Source organism: Montipora foliosa, chromosome 10, assembly GCF_036669935.1.
Source record: "Montipora foliosa isolate CH-2021 chromosome 10, ASM3666993v2, whole genome shotgun sequence".
Taxonomy (NCBI): Eukaryota; Metazoa; Cnidaria; class Anthozoa; order Scleractinia; family Acroporidae; genus Montipora; species Montipora foliosa.
Genome location: NC_090878.1, coordinates 12078073 through 12084886, shown reverse-complemented (window position 1 = coordinate 12084886; position 6814 = coordinate 12078073).

Here is a 6814-nt window from a genome sequence, read left to right as displayed (position 1 = left end):
TATAACTTGGCTCTTTAGTAAGTCTTTCGCGATTATTCACTCTAGTTCGCGTCGTACAATGTGGGCAAAGTATCCTAAAAATAAATCGGTACGAGCGGTTTCAAAGTTAAAATAGAGAATGAAAGATTCTCTGTCGCATGCTCACGTTGTCGTCAAAAGTTCAAATATGGTGATTTCACGTCGTCGTTATGCAGAGGACCGCAAACATACTTGCTATTTTAACCAGTGATATTACTGCCTTGTTGCGTTGTCGTAGTCGTAGCCGTCGTCGTTTCTTAAATCCCTACTCCCTATTTGCAAGCGCAAGTAAAAGAGAAGAACAAGAAAACAGAGAATCGTGCGTTTCGGTGATTGACACACCTCAAGTTTCGTTGCGTTTTCATTATAATCATCTTCATTGTAGGCAAGGCGTAATGCAATTGTTTTTTAACGTAATGCACTGTACTCGTGTTTCTGCCGGTTTTGATGGATTTTTTTTGCCAGGTTGAAGGATCGGTCACAGATGTATAATTGGCCTTTCCAAAACCTGGAAAAACATCAGTTTCGACCAATACTGGTCCTTCTCGCCTTATCTTATGAATATATGACTCATGCGATGGCAGCTCCGATTATCTATTTTTTTTCTTTTTTTTTGTTGTTGCATGAATTAAATCATATTAGGGAGCAGCAGACATTTTTGAGCCGCAGAAGGAGACCGAAAATAAACATTTCTCATGCCAAAACGGTAGCTTCTTATAGTTTTTTTTTAACCGAGCTTCCCTAATAGTAAAAAGATACTTGGCAATACAAATGTCAATGAAAATTAAAAGGAAAAAATTTAACAAAGCGCGACCTGTTGGACCCCATAGTATTCATGTTTATAAATAAGAATTTTTGTGATACATGCTAACAAAGGCCTTAGAAAGATAAAAAAACAACAACAACACCCCTATGGCATGTTCACCGCCATCAAGGGAAAGAAACTTTTCTCTTGCACAACCCAAAACTTTGGATTGCTGTGGTCAAAGCGATTTTCCAATGGAAAATAGGGCGCTTCGTTTTCGAGTTGTAAATAAGTGCTTTGTTTTCGACCTGTGGTGCTTCGCTTTCTAGTTTTGAGTGCTTCGTTTTCGACTTAGGGTCTTTCGTTTTCGATCTTTTGGGTGCTTCCTGTTTATAATTAGTTCCTCGTTTTCGATACTACCCATTCAGTTGTGACTGACGCACGCACGCAAAAACAACCACCGCTTATTCCTCAACTTATTTGCAGTGGTGTTCATTATTCCTGCTCAACTGGTTGTAAAGAGGAACATTGCAAGGTAATTAGTAATATTAGCTTGGTGCAAGGGTGTAATAAATAATTATTTGTTTGTGGTTGGATCGACCTCTACTACCCTCTATTCTTTCCTTGTACATCAAGAAAGTAAGGAAATGATGTATCTTGATTTTTTCCTGAATAGAGAAAGTTTTAGTTTTTTATCGGCTGAGATTCAAAATGGAGGGAGTTACGAAGCAAATGATAAGTAAGAATGAGTAAGAATTCGTGACAAAAAATGTCTGTCGAGCATGCAGAATTTAAGTTACATACAACAAAGATAAACCATGAAAAGCTGTTGGGTTAAACAATTTTAAAACCCAAATTCCAATTCGTTTTAATTTTCAGTTTTGCCCTTGCCCTGTCTCCTTTAATTTGTATTTGATGTTTTATTCAAATGTTCCTTCAATGTTTTAAGTAGGTACAATGTATTTTTACGTCTCGCTCGATTTGGTAACCAAGTCACCGTGGCTAAATTTGGCTAATTATAAAAGTCGTAACACAGTCCCTTTGAAGCTAAGCAAGGGTAAGACTGATTATTTTCGTTTCCTTAACGTCCTGAACGTCATAGGAATAAGACATCAGTAGTTCTTAGCAATGGAACGATTAACTATTTGGGTAACAATCACTTGACCTCTTTCCGTGTTGATCAGCGTCATTGATTTGCACAGTTTGTTCTACTATGAAATTATGACTTTACATGATAGAAAAGCGGTTTATGGTTAACTTAGGTCAGCACCTTCTGTCATCATAAGCAGCTTACAATGGTTGAAGTCAAGACGATCGTCAAAATAATTCCCTCAAGCCTGGGACGCAAATACAAACGAAAGTTACAATACTGACGCCATCTTGAATTCACCTTCGGTCGCGGTGGCATGAGAAAACTGTTTCTGTTACTCGTGTTTAGGCAAAGACGACGGCTACAGCAACGACAACGCCACAAAGCACGAATATTATTGGTTAAAAACCGGAAAAAATACTCGTGCTGCACGTGCAACACGAATTTCCGTGCATTCCGTTGCCGTACTCCACAAAACGACAACGTGAAATCACCAAATTTTATGTTTTGACAACAATGGTTGTAGTCGCATTCGAGAGTTGACACTAGAGTAGTGTCAACACTTGTCATTACACAGTGTTTCGCTCAAGTGTGATTGCAACCAACGTGATAATATAACAATGAACCTTTTGCTTAAAACCGTTTGTACCCATCCAGTTACAGGATAGTTCGCCCATATTGTACAATGTAAACAAGACGCAATAATCGCGAAATACTTGCGATAGCGCTAAGTTATATTTTAGAATGAACTTTTCGTTACCTTTGCCGTCTTCTTTGCTTAAACTCCCTGTTGACCCTTTTATTAAAGGCCGGGACACACTAGACGACAAGTCGCAGCGACAGGTCTCTGCAACAGGTTGCTCCGTGTGTACTACTTGCAAAACAAGTCGCTGCGACACGACGCCTGCTCGGTGCATATGGCTGATCATATGATGCTCTCTCATTGGTTCATTTATATTTTGTCGCAGCGACTTGTTGCCGGAAGTGCACACACAGTGCGACAACGCTACTTTCGCTAATTTTGTCGCTGCGATTAGTCGCACGAATTCAAAGTTTGAATTCGTGCAACTGATCGCGGCGACAAAATTCTGCCGCAGCGACAATGATTTTCATAAAATTAAGCGTGTCACACAAGGAGAATTGTTGCAGCGACTTGTCCCCGCGACGTGTCGCAGCAACTTATCGCCCAGTGTGTCCCGGCCTTAAGGAGTTTAAGCTAAGACGACGGTTACGGCAACGACAACGCCACAAAGCAAGAATATGATTGGCTAAAAATGCAGGTGGAGATGACGGCTCGTGTAGCCTATATAATTCGAATCACACGAATTACATTGAAATTCATACACAACGCATTGTTGGTTTACCTGCGCATTGAGGAGCATAAATATTCGGTCATCGGTAAACACCTGAAGGACAAACAAAACCAAAGATCCAACAGTCTTCACGATCAATTTACCACCTTAAAGAAATGCCGCGGAAATTTATGCATTAGGATCGGCACATGAAAAGTGCGGCGTCTGAATCAAAGCCGTTCCAAAAGCGTTCCAAAGGCGAAATTCCAGGCTAAGCCAGACGGGAAGAACGGGTGAGCCGTTCCAAATTGAAATAGCCGTTTCAAAATGATTCAGACGCCGATCTTTTCATGTACTTAATTCAAGGAATTAGGTTCGGCTCATAGATTCAGTTCAGTCGGAAATTAGAATAGGTTATTCTAACGGATAATCCTGTAATTTCTGTCCGATTAATGAATTTAAAGCAAGGAATTTCAGGGATTTCTGCGGAAAAAAGGAAAAATTGTCAAAAAAGTACATCAAGATATTAGTACGCGAAATTTGAAAAAGAAAGTAGAAATATATATTAAAGCATCTTATCGCAAGTAAAATGCCGTAAACAACAGCAATGAAACACGTTTCGTACCTGTGTTCGTAGGTATAGTTAACAAGAATCTCCGCGGTCATTGACTTTTTTTCAGCGAACAGCGCCAAAGGGAAAAGTGAAACTATTTTGAAAACATAAAGTGGTCTCCAAGTTAGTAAACATCTTTTTTTTTTTTGGAAGATAAGAGTTGATAGGTCCGAAATTAGGAGGGCATTTCAAGTTAAGTGGTAATCATCGTTTTTTCTCGGATAAGAGTTGAGGGGTCCAAAATTCGGAAAACCTTTCAAGTTAAGTGGTATAATCATCGCTTTTTTGTCGGATAAGTGTTGGGGTCCGAAATTGGGAAGGCATTTTAAGTTAGGTAGTAATCATAGTTTTTTGTCAGATAAGAGTCGAGGGGTCCGAAATTCGGAAGACCATTCAATGTACGTTGGTAATGACTGTTTTTTCATTGATAAGTGTAAAGGGTATCCAAAATTCGGAACGTCTTTTTGTAAATACTAAACTGTGTTCTTATATAGTTAGGCTTGCTCAGTGGAAGAATAAAATGGTGATTTTTGACGGAATTGGGTTTTTTCAAATCGTGACTCATGTAAACTTAACTGAGACTTTATTTTTCTGCGACGGAACACCCAACTTTGCTTGGAATAGCAAAATTCTGGTTGTTCTGCACTGAATTTCTCTAAAATGTAATGCCACAAATGTGTGCGTTTGGAACACGTTATAGCGGTAACATTCAATGTAACATTGCAAGGTAATTACCCATTTTAGTAGCTTGCTGGGTCTAGTTTATATTTGTATGTTGTTTGATCGAACTATTCTGCGTCTTTCGTTTTCGATTGACTAAGATGAAAAACTCTGATGAAAAACAGGCGAGTGATTTTTTTGGCTATGACAGGTCTGATATTGGATAAATGTAGACCTCTGCGATAAGTATATTTCATGCAGGTTTTCTACTGGAAATGTAATCTCACGCTTTAAAAATTATTTTCAAATGGGTTATTGACCCAAAAAAACGAAATAAAGGAAACGTAATAATGAGTTTGACGTCAATGCAGAACACTCAAAATGACGTCACATCCGATCTTCTTGTGTGAACAACATACCGGCATGCCAGAGAAGCTTATCTTTAAATACGAAAGATGAAATGTGGTGCTAGGCTGACATGTTGATAATTTCCGAGTTCACTTCAACGTCTTTTTCACAGCAAGCTACTGGTTATTAGTTCTACTTTTCGTGTTTATAGAGTACAATACTGTATATGAGAAACACTTATGAATTGATGATTGACAGTGTTCAACTGACTAACAGCTTCATTCCGTCTTCACATTTAAATCCTTTGATAAGTTTCCCAAAAGATGCTATCACTGAAGTTAATCCCTTTCAGGCCGGGTTGGTATCTGGATGGGAGACCATCGAGATATATGACTTGTTATTACTTGTCGAGAACCGAGTACATCACGTGGTCGCGCATTTTTGACCCCAAACGAACTAAACATTGAACTCTTGTCCGTCGATTTGATCTTAATATAGTCTTGCGAAGATGAAAGTAGTCTTGAAAGAAATGTGATTTCTTATTTCCACATTCCGGTTCTTTTACATGACTTTTGCAGACGCCAGATGCATCGTAATACGTTTTTTCATACTCACGTATTTAACGGAATCCTTACCATTTATCACTTAGGGGACCGTTCATTATTTATCGGAGGAGGGGGAGGGGTTGGGTGATTTTAGGGGGGACCTGAAATTTTGGCCACTAAAAGGGGAGGGTCCTGGAGTAATTGCTGAATTATGGAGGGGTGGAAAATTTTGAAATTTTTACAAGGTCAATGTTTAAAATGGAGAACCGAACCTTTTGTATATGAAATGCCTGGATGGTAGCTGAGGAGGTGCAAAAATGGGTAGACGATACTCCTTTATTATCAGAGTACATCAGTGCTTACAAGTCACAAAAAATGGAGAACATGTTTTTCTTCAATGAAGAACATTTGTCAAGTTATCAGAAGTGCATCTCTGACAGAAAGAAGGTTCCAGGGTCATGCTACATAGAGAAAATCGCAAATTTCAGAGAAAATTCATTGTAAGTGTGGAGAACTGTTTACAGAGTTTATTAGAGAGGGATGCAGAGAACACCTTGATGGTACTCTTTGTGATTACTGTCCAAGTCACCACTGGATTGGGCCTGAACTTTTGAGAGTTCCTCAGCCAGTTCCGGACCAGGCCAACCCTCCACACTTTCTTCCTGGTTGGAGAACGCCTCTCAACAATGATCAAGGCAAACCAAGATATGTTGATGACTACCAGCCTCGGGTTCAGATTTCCCGGCGTTTTAAGTCAGGTTCTTTAAATCTCGAGAACAACGAGGCTATTGGAAAATTAGTACGAATAAGGTAGTAACACTATGATCTGCAACTTGTACTTTACACCCTCCGATCTGCATTTTTCAAGTAAATTCATTTCAAATTATTTTCTAAGTTCATGTTCTCAATACAACATGCGACTGATAGCAATTTAGTAAAAATGGCAATTGAACACCTTCTTGACATCAAGCGACGAGAAAATATCCGAGCAAATCAGAGGAAATTAAATGCACAAGAAAGAAATGAAAAAGGCTACGACAAATATAATTTGGAGGAACTAACAGTAAATGGAGGATTAAATAAACTAACTGTTTCTGAATTAGATAAATATCTGAACTATCATAGTCTGCCAAAATCTGGGAAAAAGTTGGACAAAATTAAGCATATCACCTGTCACACGTGCCGACCAAACACTGGACAAGTGCAATCTTTGGTTACAGCCGGGCCGATATGTGATGAAGACACAGATGCCACAAGCGATAACTCACAGGAAGAAATTATAAAAGAATTTAACAGCTCAGATGACGCATCGGATGGCGAGCTACACCCCCAGTTAAAAACCACCACACGCAGCCGAAGAGTGGTAGGCTCGTGGAGAAATGTGTTTATTTAACAGTAGGCTAAATTTAGTAATTATGTTAAATCGTATTTTATAGTTGGGGGCGGGGGGTGTCACTGAAATTATTCCCCAATAGAATAGGGGGGTCCTATTTTCTTTTTTGC